General features: G+C 42.8%; 1 protein-coding gene across 2 annotated transcripts in view; it reads right to left on the reverse strand.

Annotated features, from left to right (window-relative positions):
• The window catches only part of LOC119911648 (programmed cell death 1 ligand 1-like), a 101,254-nt gene that overhangs the window by 71,078 nt on the left and 9,348 nt on the right, over window positions 1-20,828 (reverse strand). The gene's annotated exons all lie outside the window — the stretch shown is intronic.

Consider the following 20,828-nt stretch of genomic DNA (forward strand, 5'->3'; position numbering starts at 1 on the left):
GCACCACATGAACGTCATTACAACATGATTAATAATAATTAATGAGACCATGAAGGGCGGGTTTGTGTCTCTCCTTGAGCAGTAGTCTTTGTTGGTTTATTTCAGGCTTTTGAAACTTAAACTTTGTTGCAGTATTTCACACATCTGGGGCAAGTAGTGTGCTGCTGTGTGACCACGTAATGAGCAATGAAGTCTCTGTCTGTCCAGACTTCTGTTATTTATTTATTTACTAATCTCAGCCGGTAACGTTCGTTATACTACAGACCCCCACGAGGCTCAAGTTGTAGTCCAGTTCCCACAGGTGTCAGTTTTTCCTGTTAAATTCAGCTGATAGCAGTAAAATGCCAAAGTATATATTACAACTCTTCAAAGAGAAGTTATGAATGAGAAGTGTGTGTGTGTGTGTGTGTGTGTGTGTGTGTGTGTGTGTGTGTTTAAGAAGAGTGAAAAGAGGCAAAGTTAAACTCTAAATCAACGATGATGTGTTTTTCTGTGAATGGATGTGGCTGCTGTCTGGACGGATCAACGTCAGAATAAAAAAAATAAATAAAACATTACTAGTTGAATGATTGAAGCGATTTACAGTCGGCTTTGTAGAATAGGCTCAAATCAATATGCTATATTTAAGGAAATATCCTGCAAGTTTCATGTTACAATGTTGACTAAATAATTAAATGTAAATAAACAACAAAATCCCTTCGCCTGTAAGTGTCTGCATGATTAAAATGTATCATTTTTGAATGTCTTTCCTGTCAAATCGCAGGATTTTATTTTGTATTTGTTGTATATTTCCCGTCCTGAGAGTGGAGGTCTGCAGTTGGACCCTCTTGGCTTAAACAGTCTCCAGTTATAGCTAATAGGATAAAACCCATGTGCCTGTAGGATCAGACCCTTTAAGACAGAGAGCTGGTCCAGGACCTCCTGGACAGGGTAACTCAGGATCTAACAAAACACATATCTGAATCAACAACAAGCTGATGGTTATTATTATTAAAAATGTGCCCTTAATAACAAACTGAAAGACTAATGTGCTAAAAGGTTTGATGTTTTTAACTCTGGGACAACAATAAATATTTGCATTTGTTCCATTTGGAAAGTTGTGTTATTGTTTTGGTCCATTTAGTGCAGATGAAACAATAAAACCTGATAAAAACAGGATCATTAACTTTCTTTAACTGTAACTCTGCAGCTGAGAGCAGAAAGTGAACCTGATGGCTCTAAATGTCTGTCTGAGCCTCTGCTTGTGATCAGAGAACAACATGGTTGGACTTTTAGAGGGAGGAGTTTGGTATAAAGCAGCTGTGAGCTCATTTTAACTCGTGTCTCATGATCAGGACGTGTGTTCAGTTCTTCCTCTTCTTACTGTTGGTGGGTAGAAACATGAGACCAGACTGCTGCTCTTTTATTCATTTGTATCTGAAGACAGTGTTGCAGAGCAGGGCCGATTTTAGCACCCCTGAAAATGATATTATTTTTTCCTCTAACGTTTGATTTTGCAAACTTTTATAGAAGTTAGAGAAGAGACAACCAGTTAGCCTGCAGTTTCATGTAGCTTTACCTACATTACTGGTTTAATGTCCATAAATGCTGAAGTTTGTTTTACTTAATGATCCTCGACCGCACAGGCCGACCGGTCAGCTGCAGCCCAACGCTGACTGTGTGTCTGTCAGTCTGGGCCAAACTAATACTTTCAATATGGAGGGGGGAAACGAGCATTTCCTGTCTGAAGTTGGGTACACTATGGGAGCTGGGAGTGCTCCTCAAAATCGGGGGACATTAGTGCCTGAGGTAGATAGGATGCTGTTGTGGGGTGTGAATGGCAGTGACAGCAAAAGGCGGTCAATATCCTCATCACTGTATGTGGAAGTGCCAGGTCTGCTTGGAGCACCTGAACACCTTTTCTAGAGCTTCTTTGATGAAGAGCTGTGGAATTTGAAACCAAAGAACAAGGAGTTGTGCTTTAGTCAGAGCAACATTGCTTCTTCCTGTCTCATAAGGAATGTTTAAAACATGCTGTAATGTTGAATCTTACTTTGTTTCAACAGTTGTTCATGTCGTAACCCCTTATTAGTTTTGTAGTGAAACAACTTTACAACTGACCTTTGACCCTGACCCCCAAAAGTTGACCTTTTTTATGTTTTCTTACTGTTTTATAGAAAAATAGTGTGTGTGGGCTAACCAGGTTTAAGTTACATAGTCCCACACTAGCAAAAATCAATAAATGTCTAAGAAGTCTCTAAATGAAACCCATTTGATTGTTTATTGGTAAAATCATCTGTGGGATTTCGTAACAATAAACTTAATGTTGTGTTCTCGTGACACTTTGTGCACTAATGATACTTTACAGTGGCAAAACCTGGCCTGCTGAAACTGCCCAAACCCATTTTACAATTACAGGCTATAAAATACCTTTTGTTAACAGAGATATTTGCGTTTGTATTCAAGTTACAGCAGAAATTTGAAATGGAATTAACGACATTTTAATGACTCTTGGTTTCATCTGCTTTAGAAGCAGTACGCTGTCCTAAAATTCAACAAATAACTGAACTGAAGTCTGATATTTTAACACATTCTCACTCCCAACTCGTCACATGTGGACGCTTGGTCAAGACACCATGGCGTCACTTTTTAACGCCCTGGGAACCCTTTAGCTGTGTTTTTGAATACGTAGGGCTCTGCGCTCAAATCAAGAATAAATACGCAACATCCTGTTAGACTTTTTGAAAATAAAACTAGAAGTTTATTTATTATTCATTCAGTCTGTAGCAACATCACCTTTACTGTCTGTACTTCTGTCTGGATATTGTGTCGAGGCAGATGGCCGCTCGCCCTGAGCCGTGGTTCTGCTCGAGGTTTCTGCCTCTTAAAGGGAAGTTTTTCTTTGCCTCTTGCTGCTCTTGGTGGGAATTGTTGGGTTTCTGTAAATAACAGAAACAGTGTTCACTTGTTCCATTTTCCACTCAAAATAATCACTGCTTCTGGCACCATCTTGGCTTCACTCCTAACACAACCAACAGAGCTGCTGTAGGGCGCCGCCCTCTGTTGGAAAGTGTTTTAAATTACAATTAATTATTTAACAATAACATGTGGTATTTAAATATCAATCATTATGGCTCTTGGAGAAATTCTGCAGTAGCTTCCTGTTTGTTCTGTCAGCAGTCAGTGCAGCAGCTGAGCCAATCACTGACTGAACAATGACAGTCTACTATGATCCTCGTAAGGGGAGCTCTGCTGTTATTGTTATGCTGAGTCGTGGCTTACAACTATTTCAAACACTGTGTTTGATTATATTCGGGGGGGGGGCATTAAATCACAGCAAGGGTGACGCTGTGATTGGATCACTAGCTGCTGACGCATCTCAGTGGCTTATACTCTCACTGGATCTTGTTACAGTTCTTACTACAGGCCTGTAGTAAGTCCAAAAAACATGATTACATAATTAACAAACTGTTCTGATGGGTGGGGTGGAGGCAGGTTGGAGGACCCAAACGCAGGACGCAAGGCAGAGGAGGAACAGCTGAATGGAGTTTAATACAAACTAAAGGCGAGCACACTTACAAGCAGAGTGGCTGATCAATAGAGTCCAAAAACAGGTTATCCAAACAGAAATCCAAAGGTACAGGGTGACAAAACAAGCAAGGCTGGTTACAGGAAGGCAGAGAGTATACACACGACAGACTGAGGGGTAACATGAACAATGACCTGACAAAGACTGAACAGAAAGACCACACATATATACCAGGGATAACGAGCAGGGCGGGAGCAACACAGGTGACAGACATGAGGCTAACGAGGGAGGCAGAGAGACAGCAAGCAGGCTGAAGACAGAACTGAACTGAGCAGATTGGAGGGCGACCAGACGGGCGATGGCGAGGGTAGAGACCCTCTGGAGGCCTGGCAGGAGGTCTGCAAAAAGACTGGAGACCAAGACCCGAGTCTGATGGCTGAAGTGCAAGAAAAGAGAGCAGCAACAGGTCAACTGGATTGGAGGCTGGCGATAGCTGCTGCAGTCCAGTGACGGGGCAGAAGGTCACTGCAACTCAGCAGAGTCGGGTTTTGTTGGAGTGCCGTAGTGACAGAAAGCTGCTGTAGCTGAACAGAGTCAGAAAGCTGCTTTGGCTCAGGAGCAGGGAGAATCTGCAGCTCTTGGGTTGGGGAGTGCTGCAATGCTGGCTGAGCTGCCGACCAGGCGCAGGAAAAACGGGAAACAGGAAAACTGGGGGAACCTTTGAGGTACTGGACAACATGGTCTCAGGGGTGCTTTTCAACTGAATGGAGAGCAGCGGCGAGGATGAGCAGCAGGGCAGCGGAGGCTCTCCGGTGAAGAGAGGCTGAATGGTTCAGTGGCGTCAGGAGCCATGGCGACCAGGTCTCTTCTTGTGGCCTCCGCTGGATGTGAAGGTGGCGAGCGGCCAAGGTGCATGCTGGTTGTTCAGAATGTAGACAGACGGGCAGGCAGGGAAGCAGACAGGTAGCAGGCAGCTGAGGTACTAGCTTTCTTAAACTTAACCAAGGAGCTTTGGTGTCTGAACCTAAACACAATGTGGTGAATCATGTAGTGGCCTGACCTGTAGTGTAAAAGCCCTGAAAAGGGGAGCAGCTGAATGAAAGACGCACGGACACAAACTTTCCTCAGATCATGAGTCTTTTACTCCCATTCACGTTAGCATTACACATTATTTCCATCAGTTTAACTGTGGACCCACAGATAGACCTGCTGGAAGGATCTTGCTCAGACCGAACTCTGAAGACTCAGTTTTAAGTGGAAACAGTTTCCTACTGTGCTCGCTGTTAGACCAGACACTCAGATAGAAATGTAACTTTCTTATATTTCCATGAATTTAACAGACTTATCTTTATTATCATTTCTGCAGGTAGAGGATTTCATTTTAATCTGACCAATCTTTCACACAAAAGTTCACACTGAGGCTACATTATATTTAGTGAGTTTACAGAGATCAGCTCTTCATACAAAGAACATTTTCAAAATAAAACAGCAACAATGCTCGACTTGCTGTTCTCTCCGTGTAGACCATCGTGTTCCTGTATCGGGACAGCTGAGCTCTCGTCCTGGTCTGATCTGAGGTCATTATCATTGTTACCACATCGACACTTTCCATAGGCTAAAAGTTAAGACTAGTTTAACTTAATTAAAGGACAGGACTGTCTGCCCAGCCTGCTGTTGTGTCTGTGTCCTCTTGCAGTCCAAAGACATTCAGCCTGTATGACTGATCATGAAACCCATTTCCTGCTAACTGCATGACAGAAAACCACAGCAGAACAGACAGAAGAAGGAGGTGGGTTTTAGTAGGTGTGAGTGGTAAACGTTAAGTGTTGATCTCAGATGACCAAGCTTTAAAATGGAGGGATCATCTTTACTGTGGCTGCTGGGTAAGTAACATTTTACTTACTGTCTGAATGTTTGTCTCCACATTGTCTGAAAGATTAGACATTTCTGGTGAGGCGGTGATGGAGCAGTGGATGATACGCATGCCTTTGGTGTGAGAGACCCGGGTTAAATTCCCCACTTTGTCCACCAATGTGTCCCTGAGCAAGACACTTAACCGCTAGTTGTTCCATTTATAGCAATTGTAAGTTGCTTTGGATAAAAGTGTCAGCTAAAATGAATAAATGTAATGTTTTGGAGAGCAGCAGCGAGTTACAGAGTGAATAACATGAAAACATCATATACATATTAGCTAAGACAAGAGAGCAGAGCCTTTTTAGTGTTTGTTTAACCCTTTGCTGCCTGCATGCACACATTGAGCAGATAAATGGGCTCACTTTTCTGCACAGCTCCTCTGCTTTTACTCACTGCTGCTCTGTTTGTGGAAATTGATCCAAAAAGCACTGAATGTGTTAAATGAATATAATTTGTTGTTGACAAATCTATTGTCAACATGTGGCTGTTTGTCTGTTCACTACAAGCAGGTTGTTCTGTGTTGTATAAAGTCCAGATGTCTTGTTTCATGTAAAACCTCAAACCAACCTGAGTGTGATTTCTCTTTAGTTCTGACCTCACTGCTGAGCTGCACAACAAACCAAGGTGAGAAAACTTCTTCTGTCACAGCTGAAAAGTTATTCATTCTCTGATAGAACAGTTAGTGTTTAGGACAGGAGGGAAACAGCCACTTTACAAATGCAATAAAACACTGAATGCAGTTTTGATGCCACATGTAGCCAGATCTTGCTGCTTTTTACTTTTATTTAGCCTCTCTTTTGCAGGAAGGCCCTGATCACATTCACTATGGCCACTGGGGCAGTTGAGGTTAAGGGCTTTGCTCAAGGGCACCTCGGTGTTAGTAAATGAGGGAGAGCAAGCTATGCTTGTTCACTTTTCCAAACCCAGATTTATCCTACACCGGCCGAGGATTTGAACCAGCGACCTGCCGGTAACATGCCCATTTCTCTAACCCAGGGGTTCTTAACCCTTCTGGCAGTCCGACCCCTTTCTGAAATTGAACCCCCCGCGCGGATCACACAGAACGCGTTTGTTGCCTTTTTAAATTGTATTCTATTGTCAGTGAGCTGTCAGCTGCTACTCATAATTCACGAGTAGCAGCTGAATTACGTCACAAAACAATGTCAGCGCCTCTGGAAGCACACATTGTAAATGGTAAACTAAAAAGTAACAACAAGTATATTTGTATGTATTTCAATTAAAATAATACATACGGTCATATAGTAAAACCTGCTCTGCATGTACATTGATGTAGAAATATGTTTTGCACATTAGGTAGCTGGCTACAGACAAGAATCTCATAAAGTCATCTTTTCTGCATAAAAGTTATTGTTAAAAATGCTAAAACATTAGGAAGTGTAACCTACAACACTGACTGACTTGAGGGTTACCAACTGATGTAGCTAGAGGGTACACAGAACTAGTAACGTATGAGCTATTTATGTCAGTTGTTTGCATAAAAACGACCCCTGGACCAACTGGTAGGCTACTACCAGCGGTGTCTCCCCTTTGTGAGGGTCTCATGTGCCCACACAGATCTCCCTTTCCATGTCTCCTGCGTGTTTGTAGGCCTACACCTCACACACTCAAAACAAAGCCAGAGCAGGTGCTCTCCGTTTGTCTGTTTTTAAAGCAGATATTTTTAACAACTAAAGACACAGACCTGTGAGTTGTGATCAAGTTTCTGCTAATTTGACCGTTTACTTAACAGCAAACCAAAAGATGAGCCTACAGATCGCTGGCGCTATAATCTTTGATTTGACTGACAGGACAGCTGATTGGGTCGTTGCCTAGCAACATGATAAAAACCGCAGCGCTTTGCTCTTTTCCAAATTTAACCAAAAAAGGCGCTGCTGCTGTGCGCCTCACGCTTTCTGTCTGATCGGGGCCTGATTCTTCTTTGTCATTTTTTACCCCCAGGTTAAGAGCCACTGCTCTAACCTTTAGGCCACCTCTGCCCCTACTCTCAGCTCATAGTTTATCCAGAATATCAGAATACACAACGCCCGAAACACAGAGATCAGTTCAGCGGTGAAGATGTGACAGTGAGAAAATAGGAATATGAGGACTGTGGAGAAAAAAAATTAAAGTATCTCTAACCACATCTTTCTGCTTCTTCCTCCAGCCTCTCTGACTGTGAGTCCCAGCAGCTCTCAGCTGTTTCAAGGACAGTTTGTCTCTCTGAGCTGTGAGGAGGACGACAGCTCTGCTGGATGGACGCTGAGGAGGAACACAACCAGAGAAACCAGGACTCCATGTGGATCTGACTGGGGAAAATCCACTGGTTCTTCCTGTAACATGAGCTACATCACCATATGGGACAGGGGAGTTTACTGGTGTGAGTCCAGAGAGGAGCAACCAGTAACACCATCAACATCACTGTCACTGGTAAGATCAGACTGGTTTAATGGGTCTGACCAACACTGTGTGGGGGACTGAGGAAAGCGAGAGATGAGCCTTAACCCACCATACGTAAATAATTCTCATGTTTTCTTAATTAGGCATATAAAAAGAAATCTATACAAATGTTCATAAAATATTTACTTGTTATGTGTTTATGAGTCGAGAACAGGACAGAGTGACAGGAGGCTCAGAAAACACATTGCTGAGTTTGATGGCAGGAAAGGCAACAGTTTCAGTCCACACCTCCTCCTCCTTCACCACAACGTCCCCCTTATGTGTGAAGGTCTTGGTATTGCTGGTTTGTTCAAATGTTTGTGTAATGGATATTAACAATATCAGTTCTTGAATGCAACGGTCTTTCTGAAATGCTGAGTGTAAAACGATTTTCTGTTCAGTGCACACAGTGTGTGTTTGCAGGCTGGAAAACAAAACACAACCATAACGTTCATTACCTTTAATGTTCTATCCATTCATGTATAGCACTTATTTGTCACTTTGTGGAGAGCAAAGTTAAGTTAAACTAGAGGTGAGTTGTGCTATATTCATGTGACAAACCGCAAGTTCACACACTCACGCATCAACTTCGCCAGCTTGACAAAACGTGCACCATTTAGAAAACACTGCAACGTTAGAAAGCACCACCAAATAGAAACGCTACAAGATGGATGTGAGATTGTTCGAGATGTTATTTTTGCTCCTGTTTTGTTGAGCTTTTGGGACCACAGTATCACACACACCTTTTAATGGATCTGAGAAAAACAATCCAGATTTACTGAGACACCACCCACATTATGACCTGTGAAATTGGACAAAAGCTCAGCTTTGATAGACACTAATCATTAGATTACATAACTTGCAGGAATATACATAAATATATCTTTAATTCAGCACTTGCACAACTTAACTACCCTCATAGTCCGTAACAGCAACAATACAATGTACAAAAGATCTGTCTTACCGAGTGAAAAATGCAACACAGTCCAGACTGTGGAGTTAGTGTTGATGAAGCTGTGTGTAAATGATGAAATGCTGTAGTTTGTCTCTGTGTTGAGGTGGACCAGTGATCCTGCAGAGTCCTGTCCTCCCTGTGATGGAGGGACATGATGTCACTCTGCACTGTAAAACAGAGACCCCTCCCTCCAACCTCCCAGCTGGTTTCTATAAAGATGGCTCCCTCATCAGGACTGAGCCTACAGGTCACATGACCATCCACCATGTTAACAAGTCTGATGAAGGCCTCTACAAGTGTAACATCAGCGGTCGTGGAGAGTCTCCATCCAGCTGGATCTCTGTCACAGGTGAGGAGCTCAAAGATAATTCTCAAACTTTCCTTGTTTTGTTTTCTACATTGAGTTCAGCAGGTTTCAGGACAGCAGAGATGATTCATAATGTGGTTACCATTTATTTCATCCAGAGATTCATCTGACCAGGTGGATTCTCTCTACAACCTTCACCCCTCCCACATCTGCAGCCACACCCCCTGTCTCAGACCCCCTCCAGCTTGTGTTCAGTTTGATCCACCACCTGGTGGTGTGCTGTCCATACTGCATCTCCACTGTCCTCATGGTGTCTTTATACCGAAACAGGGCCACAGGTAATTCACTGACCTTACAAACAATCAGTATCTCAATCAGTGGTATTGATTATTGACAGTTGTCTCTAACAGATAAATGATCTACATTTTCTTTCTAACCTGTTCTGACTGCAGGAAATGACCTGCCCGTCTCCATGGTGATGACCCTACCCACCCAGTCTGAGGAGGGATTGGATGACAACTGTGATGATTTCATCACTGCTGTCACCACAGAGCATCACTTCTGAGCTGATCCAGTGTGTTCTTTTTCTTAATGAAGCTAAAATGTTTGATTCATCTTCAAATAAACCTCAGATTTCCTTCAGAGATCACAAACAGCAGAGGACCCAGAACACTTCCCTGTGGAACACCTCATATTCTAGTTTGACTTGTAGATGATGTTAAACTCAGGATCTCAGACGACAGTTTAAACTCTTCTAATCTTATTCTGTAAGCAGCTGTGTGAGAGCAGTTTTTAGAACAAACTCTGTCATGTTTAGTGAAGCCTGATCACTCAGAGAAAGGCGGACTGGAAAAATGCATTGTACAAAGATGTTGACATGTTTTTGTTCCAAATAAAAGCTGATAGTTGTTCAGTTTCTGGTTCGAGTTGTGTTATCATTTATGTTTGGTTCAGATGTTTTAGAACACGCCTGCTGGTTGCTGCACCGTGTGCTCGACCACTTCAGCTCACTCAACATGTATCTGTCATACAGAATGAGCACTTTTACTTTTGATACTCAAGTAGATTCACTATGGAATACTTTTATTCCTTTTACTTGAGTAGAATATGAGGACTTTAATTGTGGATATGGTATTTCTCCTCTTTTAAGTAAAAGAAAATCCTTCTATCAGGATTTGTGGTGTGGAAGGGTGGTGGACCCAAGTGCAGGACACTGAGCAAGGCAGGTGCAGTTCAAAAAGGTTTAATTCAGGCAATCAAAAGTAAAGCACACTTCTGGCAGAGTGGCTGATAAACAGAGTCCAAAATAAAACAAGGTATTCCAACACAAATCCAAAATCCACAGAAACAGGGAAATGCAACAAGCAAGGCAGGCTAAACAATACAATGAGACAGAGCATATACATGCTACAATGACCGGACAAAGACTGAGGGAAACAAGCAAGGATATACACTCACCTAAAGGATTATTAAGAACACCATACTAATACTGTGTTTGACCCTCTTTTTGCCTTCAGAACTGCCTTAATTCTACGTGGCATTGATTCAACAAGGTGCTGAAAGCATTCTTTAGAAATGTTGGCCCATATTGATGGATAGCATCTTGCAGTTGATGGAGATTTGTGGGATGCACATCCAGGGCACGAAGCTCCCGTTCCACCACATCCCAAAGATGCTCTATTGGGTTGAGATCTGGTGACTGTGGGGGCCATTTTAGTACAGTGAACTCATTGTCATGTTCAAGAAACCAATTTGAAATGATTGGAGCTTTGTGGGATTGTGCATTATCCTGCTGGAAGTAGCCATCAGAGGATGGGTACATGGTGGCCATAAAGGGATGGACGTGGTCAGAAACAATGCTCAGGTAGGCCGTGGAATTTAAACGATGCCCAATTGGCACTAAGGGGCCTAAAGTGTGCCAAGAAAACATCCCCCACACCATTACACCACCACCACCAGCCTGCACAGTGGTAACAAGGCATGATGGATCCATGTTCTCATTCTGTTTACGCCAAATTCTGACTCTACCATCTGAATGTCTCAACAGAAATCGAGACTCATTAGACCAGGCAACATTTTTCCAGTCTTCAACTGTCCAATTTTGGTGAGCTCTTGCAAATTGTAGCCTCTTTTTCCTATTTGTAGTGGAGATGAGTGGTACCCGGTGGGGTCTTCTGCTGTTGTAGCCCATCCGCCTCAAGGTTGTGCGTGTTGTGGCTTCACAAATGCTTTGCTGCATACCTCGGTTGTAACGAGTGGTTATTTCAGTCAAAGCTGCTCTTCTATCAGCTTGAATCGGTCGGCCCATTCTCCTCTGACCTCTAGCATCAACAAGGCATTTTCGCTCACAGGACTGCCGCATACTGGATGTTTTTCCCTTTTCACACCATTCTTTGTAAACCCTAGAAATGGTTGTGCGTGAAAATCCCAGTAACTGAGCAGATTGTGAAATACTCAGACCGGCCCGTCTGGCACCAACAACCATGCCACGCTCAAAATTGCTTAAATCATCTTTCTTTCCCATTCTGACATTCAGTTTGGAGTTCAGGAGATTGTCTTGACCAGGACCACACCCCTAAATGCATTGAAGCAACTGCCATGTGATTGGTTGATTAGATAATTGCATTAATGAGAAATTGAACAGGTGTTCCTAATAATCCTTTAGGTGAGTGTATATTTATGTTGCTTAGTTTAACTCATTGAAACCGTTTTGAAAGATGCATACACATTAATTATATATGTGTGTGTGTTTAGATTGTCCCTCTACCTGGCTGGAGTTTTCTTCCAAGTCCCTGAGCTCGGCGCCCTGCAGACCCACCTCTGCGTCACCTGGGACTCCATTTCAGGTGCGACTGCCCTCTTCATGAACGGGAGGAAAAGCTATAAGTAGATTAAATATCTTTAATGCAGCCAGTTGTTCTCATTAGTTATGTAGGCCTACTTGTGAGTGAAACCTGGTGAGCATAATTGTGAGTAAAAAAGCATCTCCTCAAGCTCTGGGGCTTTCAATTGTTGGTTTGAAATTGAGTCCCAAGACTGGTGATGTGAGCCTGTGCAGGTTTTGAGGACTGATGATAGTATAAAGGCTGGCCCCAGTCACCTACCATCACTCTCTGTTCAGATAAATGCTGACTGTCAGGACAAAGCAAAATATCACTCCTGCCTCCAGCACCATAAAAGGGCCCTGTTTCAGAAATTTACATCATAATTTATGGTAACCACACCTTGTAATTGTGGTACTGTTTTGGTGGATGAGGATGATGTCGCACATATTTATATTAAATATACAGTATAATGTACAACAGTACAGTGAAGCAGGGCTCTGCAGTGCACATCTTTCACTTTTAAATGATTTACAAGCAGAGTGGGTCAGTGAAGACTAAAACCTACTGTAAATGTTGTGTTAATGTTGTAATATTATTATTATTATACAATTTCGTCCTCCAGGTTGGGGTTAGAGCCTCTGCAGTGACAGATCTGTCAGGATGTCATTGTGTCAATACAGCGTCCTCCTGAGAGCAACACATTCTCCTTGTACTGTTTTACATCCGTTTGTTTACATAAAGTGTGGTGTGGGTTGTGTGTGCATGTTGCAATATCAGTAAGTTAAAAAGCTGGAACATTTGACTTTCACTTCCATAAGCCTCCACTGGTTTTCACATCATAAAACTTTGCACACAATGAGAAGAAGGTCAGGCACATTATAAATATGTATATAAGAAATTGTTATAAATGAATTTTGAGGTACTTAAACATTTTTGGACTACTGTCCTTAGGAGAAAGGTTAGCGTAGCGCTACAAGCAAATAAGTAAGCTTGGAACAGATCCATGATAATCTCTCATTTTAACCCACAGGATTTAATTTTTACAGATCATTTCTTTATAAGAGAGACATTGGTTTCGACTGCAAAGGTGATTTATTAAACATCAATATTTAAAAATCTAAATTGGGCAGTTTTATTAACTACACAAGCTCAAACAATACTAAACCAACAAGATGTTAATGCCAATGCTGCAGAGATGCTAAAGGATAAAAACAAATTGTTAACACCTCAGCATCTACAGAAGCCAGAAATGCAGGGGGTTACCTGAGGGCCACAAGTGTGCCCTGACACCACACACTGGTGCACCACCACCTAAACATAAAACACCACACAATAAGGCTAAGTTGAAGACACACCACCTGTAACAGAGTCTCATAAAAGGAACCCACATTTAAAATCAGGACACAAATCAGTAGTTGATCAGGCAGCAAAACAGCAGTGGCTACAACCCTCAACTAATGCAGTAAATCATCCACCAGCTCTGACTCCACCTCATTCAAGGAGCAGATGTTTAAGGCAACTCAGGGTATCAACCTCCACGGCCATCTCTGCGGTGAACTGTGAACTCAATCAAAACAGGCCCTGCAGTCTACAGCAGTGTTTCCCAACCCTCTCCTGGAGGCACACTAGTCCTGCATGTTTTAGATCTCTCCCTGCTCCCACACAGCTGATTCAAATGATCATCTCCTTATGAACTGCTAAGCTGTTAAATCAGCTGTGTGTCAGAATCAGGCCCCGATCAGACAGAAAGCGTGAGGCGCACAGCAGCAGCGCCTTTTTTGGTTGAATTTGGAAAAGAGCAAACGCTGCAGTTTTTATCATGTTGCTAGGCAACGACCCAATCAGCTGTCCTGTCAGTCTAATCAAAGATTATAGCGTCAGCGATCTGTAGGCTAATCTTTTCGTTTCAAATTGGCAGAAACTTGATCACAACTCACAGGTCTGTGTCTTTAGTTGTTAAAAATATCTGCTTTAAAAAACAGACAAACGGAGAGCACCTGCTCTGGCTTTGTTTTGAGTGTGTGAGGTGTAGGCCTACAAACACGCAGGAGACATGGAAAGGGAGATCTGTGTGGGCACATGAGACCCTCACAAAGGGGAGACACCGCTGGTAGTAGCCTACCAGATGGTCCAGGGGCTTCATCTTAATGACGGTCGGGTCAAGTCTCATTTTAGGATGAGTCGGGGACAGACTGTTGCAGTCTCAGGACAATCCAAGCAACTGCAAACTTCTGTCAGCACAACCCGTCTCTTCACTCATTAGATGATCGCTGCCAATAGAATACAATTAAAAAGGCAACAAACGCATTCTGTGTGATCCACGCGGGGGGGGTCGCGAAATATTTTCAATTTCAGAAAGGGGTCGGACTGCCAGAAGGGTTAAGAACCCCTGGGTTAGAGAAATGGGCATGTTACCGGCAGGTCGCTGGTTCAAATCCTGGGCCGGTATAGGATAAATCTGGGTTTGGATTTACTACCACCGAGGTGCCCTTGAGCAAAGACCTCAACTGCCCCAGTGGCGCTGCACAGTGGCCAGCAGGTCAGACTGTGGTTGTACTGGGCTGAACATGTAACTATGTGAATGTGATCAGGGCCTTCCTGCAAAAGAAAGGCTTCGTCTCATCGAAGTTCCCCTGAATAAATAAAAGTAAAAAGCAGCAAGATCTGGCAACATCCGTCTTACTTGTGGCATCAAAACTGCATTCAGTGTTTTATTGCATTTGTAAAGTGGCTGTTTCCCTCCACAAACACTAACTGTTCTATCAGGGAGTGAATAACTTTTCAGCTGTGACAGAAGAAGTTTTCTCACCTTGGTTTGTTGTGCAGCTCAGCAGTGAGGTCAGAACTAAAGAGAAATCACACTCAGGTTGGTTTGAGGTTTTACATGAAACAAGACATCTGGACTTTCTACAACACAGAACATCCTGCTTGTAGTGAACAGAAAAACACATGACAATAGATTTGTCAACAACAAATTATATTCATTTAACACATTCAGTGCTTTTTGGATCAATTTCCACAAACAGAGCAGCAGTGAGTAAAAGCAGAGGAGCTGTGCAGAAAAGTGAGCCCATTTATCTGCTCAATGTGTGCATGCAGGCAGCAAAGGGTTAAACAAACACTAAAAAGGCTCTGCAGCTACTTTGATTGAAACGTGTTTGTTTGGTATTTAACCATTTTTGTCAGCTAAGATAAATTAGCCCCACGTGCCCCACAAGCTTTAAATGTAGGCGTCACACAGGTGCTGCCTTAAGACACATCTGACTTAAACTAAATGTTTAATGGATGAACTAAAATACTAATTCATTTGAATGACAGGTTGGTAATTTCAGTTAATTGTTTATATTAATTTTCCACCTTTTTGTTAAAAACTTTTCTACATTTTTCCTTCTCCTCCTTTTTTATGATCTACTATGAGAATTCAACTATTCATTGTTAACAAGTGAAAATGAACACTTGTTGTAATGTGTTACTCTGCTGAATTACCAGATAGTGATCGGGGAAATTTCTGCTCTCTTGTCGTAGCTAATATGTATATGATGTTTTCATGTTATTCACTCTGTAACTCGCTGCTGCTCTCCAAAACATTACATTTATTCATTTTAGCTGACACTTTTATCCAAAGCAACTTACAATTGCTATAAATGGAACAACTAGCGGTTAAGTGTCTTGCTCAGGGACACATTGGTGGACAAAGTGGGGAATTTAACCCGGGTCTCTCACACCAAAGGCATGCGTATCATCCACTGCTCCATCACCGCCTCACCAGAAATGTCTAATCTTTCAGACAACGTGGAGACAAACATTCAGACAGTAAGTAAAATGTTACTTACCCAGCAGCCACAGTAAAGATGATTCCTCCATTTTAAAGCTTGGTCATCTGAGATCAACACTTAACGTTTACCACTCACACCTACTAAAACCCACCTCCTTCTTCTGTCTGTTCTGCTGTGGTTTTCTGTCATGCAGTTAGCAGGAAATGGGTTTCATGATCAGTCATACAGGCTGAATGTCTTTGGACTGCAAGAGGACACAGACACAACAGCAGGCTGGGCAGACAGTCCTGTCCTTTAATTAAGTTAAACTAGTCTTAACTTTTAGCCTGTGGAAAGTGTCGATGTGGTAACAATGATAATGACCTCAGATCAGACCAGGACGAGCGCTCAGCTGTCCCGATACAGGAACACGATGGTCTACACGGAGAGAACAGCAAGTCGAGCATTGTTGCTGTTTTATTTTGAAAATGTTCTTTGTATGAAGAGCTGATCTCTGTAAACTCACTAAATATAATGTAGCCTCAGTGTGAACTTTTGTGTGAAAGATTGGTCAGATTAAAATGAAATCCTCTACCTGCAGAAATGATAATAAAGATAAGTCTGTTAAATTCATGGAAATATAAGAAAGTTACATTTCTATCTGAGTGTCTGGTCTAACAGCGAGCACAGTAGGAAACTGTTTCCACTTAAAACTGAGTCTTCAGAGTTCGGTCTGAGCAAGATCCTTCCAGCAGGTCTATCTGTGGGTGCACAGTTAAACTGATGGAAATAATGTGTTTTACCAGTAAGTCATAACAAGCATTTGAGTGAGCAGTAGAGTGACAGTTAATGTGTTCATATTTAGTAATTGTCTAATTTCTATTTCTATAAATTCTAATACCAGCAACAGTAAAGCTTGATTTATACTCCTGCGTCGGGTCTGCGTGTGTAGCCTACGGCATAGCTACGCGCATCGCCATGCGTTTATATTTGTGCGTCGGTGTCTCTGTCGTTCTGCAATTACAAAGTCTAGTTGGCGGTAGCGCTACAGCGTCCACTGTGTTGACTTTTGCCAGCCGAGCAGGCTAACTTCCGGTTTAGCCCTGCGCTAACGTGAATGGGAGTAAAAGACTCATGATCTGAGGAAAGTTTGTGTCCGTGCGTCTTTCATTCAGCTGCTCCCCTTTTCAGGGCTTTTACACTACAGGTCAGGCCACTACATGATTCACCACATTGTGTTTAGGTTCAGACACCAAAGCTCCTTGGTTAAGTTTAAGAAAGCTAGTACCTCAGCTGCCTGCTACCTGTCTGCTTCCCTGCCTGCCCGTCTGTCTACATTCTGAACAACCAGTATGCACCTTGGCCGCTCGCCACCTTCACATCCAGCATTCGCCTTTTGAGGGGATTCACCTGGATACTTTCACTGGGTTCCCGTGGAGGCCACAAGAAGAGACCTGGTCGCCATGGCTCCTGACGCCACTGAACCATTCAGCCTCTCTTCACCGGAGAGCCTCCGCTGCCCTGCTGCTCATCCTCGCCGCTGCTCTCCAGAGATTCAGTTGAAAAGCACCCCTGAGACCATGTTGTCCAGTACCTCAAAGGTTCCCCCAGTCCAGCCAACTCCTGTTTCCCGTTTGTCCTGCGCCCGGTCGGCAGCTCAGCCAGCATTGCAGCACTCCCCAACCCAAGAGCTGCAGATTCTCCCTGCTCCTGAGCCAAAGCAGCTTTCTGACTCTGTTCAGCTACAGCAGCTTTCTGTCACTACGGCACTCCAACAAAACCCGACTCTGCTGAGTTGCAGTGACCTTCTGCCCCGTCACTGGACTGCAGCAGCTATCGCCAGCCTCCAATCCAGTTGACCTGTTGCTGCTCTCTTTTCTTGCACTTCAGCCATCAGACTCTGGTCTTGGTCTCCAGTCTTTTTGCAGACCTCCTGCCAGGCCTCCAGAGGGTCTCTACCCTCGCCATCGCCCGTCTGGTCGCCCTCCAGATCTGCTCAGTTCAGTTCTGTCTTCAGCCTGCTTGCCTGAGGTCTTCAGCTCCCCTCCAGCCTTTAGACCACCGACCTGTGGTCTCCTGCTTTACCAGTGTCTGGCCCCCTCACTGTAAACCTAAGAGCATAGTTTCAGTTTTTCTGTCCAGGACACTTGTGTGGCAATAAATAAAAGACAACTGACTTGTTCTACAACTCAAAGTCAAACCTGCATACACTTCTGTTCTAACAGCAGCCTGTTTGTTAATAACGTAATCATGTTTTTTGGACTTACTACAGGCCTGCGGGTCTGGAGGACCTCGTAAAATGTCCTTACCTTTTTTATTGGCTTCGAGATTTATAACTGTAACAAGATCCAGTGAGAGTGTAAGCCACTGAGATGCGTCAGCAGCTAGTGATCCAATCACAGCGTCACCCTTGCTGTGATTTAATGCCCCCCCTTTGAATATAATCAAACACAGTGTTTGAAATAGTAGTAAGCCACGACTCAGCATAACAATAAGAGCAGAGCTCCCCTTACGAGGATCATAGTAGACTGTCATTGTTCAGTCAGTGATTGGCTCAGCTGCTGCACTGACTGCTGACAGAACAAACAGGAAGCTACTGCAGAATTTCTCCAAGAGCCATAATGATTGATATTTAAATACCACATGTTATTTAAATAATTAATGGCTGTAATTTAAAACACTTTCCAACAGAGGGCGGCGCCCTACAGCAGCTCTGTTGGTTGTGTTAGGAGTGAAGCCAAGATGGTGCCAGAAGCAGTGATTATTTTGAGTGGAAAATGGAACAAGTGAACACTGTTCCTGTTATTTACAGAAACCCAACAATTCCCACCAAGAGCAGCAAGAGGCAAAGAAAAACTTCCCTTAAAGAGGCAGAAACCTCGAGCAGAACCACGGCTCAGGGCGGGAAGTACAGTATATCCAGACAGAAGTACAGACAGTAAAGGTGATGTTGCTACAGACTGAATGAATAATAAATAAACTTTAGTTTTATTTTCAAAAAGTCTAACAGGACGTTGCGTATTTATTCTTGATTTGAGCGCAGAGCCCTACATATTCAAAAACACAGCTAAAGGATTCCCAGGGCCTTAAAAAGTGACGCCATGGTGTCTTGACCAAGCGTCCACATGTGACGAGTTGGGAGAGAGAATGTGTTAAAATATCAGACTTCAGATCAGTTATTTGTTGACTTTTGAACAGCGTCCTGCTTCTAAAGCAAATGAAACCAAGAGTCAATAAAAACAGGATCATTAATTTTCTTTAACTGTAACTCTGGAGCTGAGAGAGGAAATCTGATGTCTCTCAATGTCTGGGCCTGTGGCCAGAGAACAAAGTGACATTCAGAGGGAGGAGTTTGGTACGAAGCAGCTCTGAGCTCATTTAGACTTCAACATCTCCCACTGACCTCTCTGAAACAGGAGTTGTTCCAGATTTTCCTCTTTCCTTTTGATGGATAACGATCACAGAGCTCAGTCTCTACACAGCAGCTGCATGTGAACTCCTTTTATATCCTCAGTCCAGGTGTGGCGTACAGGAGAAATAGAGTTCTTTTCTTCTTTAATTTATTTCTTCTTATATCACATTTTTCCCACACAGACGCCACAGAACCAGAGAGGAAGGTCACCAGATGCTGAATAAAGACAGACTGCAGAAAGAGGAATCTTCTCTCAGCCTGTTGAAGGTTCATTGTGCTCGCTCACAAGTGGGACAGTAAAAGTGAGAAAGACTCTCAGAGTTAGTGAACTCTGAGCACTCCCAGCTCCCATAGTGTACCCAACTTCAGACAGGAAATGCTCGTTTCCCCCCTCCATATTGAAAGTATTAGTTTGGCCCAGACTGACAGACACACAGTCAGCGTTGGGCTGCAGCTGACCGGGCGGCCTGTGCGGTCGAGGATCATTAAGTAAAACAAACTTCAGCATTTAGGGACATTAAACCAGTAATGTAGGTAAAGCTACATGAAACTGCAGGCTAACTGGTTGTCTCTTCTCTAACTTCTATAAAAGTTTGCAAAATCAAACGTTAGAGGAAAAAATAATATCATTTTCAGGGGTGCTAAAATCGGCCCTGCTCTGCAACACTGTCTTCAGATACAAATGAATAAAAGAGCAGCAGTCTGGTCTCATGTTTCTACCCACCAACAGTAAGAAGAGGAAGAACTGAACACACGTCCTGATCATGAGACATGAGTTAAAATGAGCTCACAGCTGCTTTATACCAAACTCCTCCCTCTAAAAGTCCAACCATGTTGTTCTCTGATCACAAGCAGAGGCTCAGACAGACATTTAGAGCCATCAGGTTCACTTTCTGCTCTCAGCTGCAGAGTTACAGTTAAAGAAAGTTAATGATCCTGTTTTTATCAGGTTTTATTGTTTCATCTGCACTAAATGGACCAAAACAATAACACAACTTTCCAAATGGAACAAATGCAAATATTTATTGTTGTCAAAGAGTTAAAAACATCAAACCTTTTAGCACATTAGTCTTTCAGTTTGTTATTAAGGGCACATTTTTAATAATAATAACCATCAGCTTGTTGTTGATTCAGATATGTGTTTTGTTAGATCCTGAGTTACCCTGTCCAGGAGGTCCTGGACCAGCTCTCTGTCTTAAAGGGTCTGATCCTACAGGCACATGGGTTTTATCCTATTAGCTATAACTGGAGACTGTTTAAGCCAAGAGGGTCCAACTGCAGACCTCCACTCTCAGGACGGGAAATATACAACAAATACAAAATAAAATCGTGCGATTTGACAGGAAACACATTCAAAAATGATACATTTTAATCATGCAAACACTTACAGGCGAAGGGATTTTATTGTTTATTTACATTTAATTATTTAGTCAACATTGTAACATGAAACTAGCAGGATATTTCCTTAAATATAGCATATTGATTTGAGCCTATTCTACAAAGCCGACTGTAAATCGCTTCAATCATTCAACTAGTAATGTTTTATTTATTTTTTTATTCTGACATTGATCCGTCCAGACAGCAGCCACATCCATTCACAGAAAAACACATCTTCGTTGATTTAGAGTTTAACTTTGCCTCTTTTCACTCTTCTTAAAAACACACACACACACACACACACACACACACACACACACTCTTCTCATTCATAACTTC

Source organism: Micropterus salmoides, unplaced genomic scaffold, assembly GCF_014851395.1.
Source record: "Micropterus salmoides isolate LMB-PRFRI ecotype aquatic unplaced genomic scaffold, ASM1485139v1 Ms_hic_scaffold_2, whole genome shotgun sequence".
Classification (NCBI taxonomy): Eukaryota; Metazoa; Chordata; class Actinopteri; order Centrarchiformes; family Centrarchidae; genus Micropterus; species Micropterus salmoides.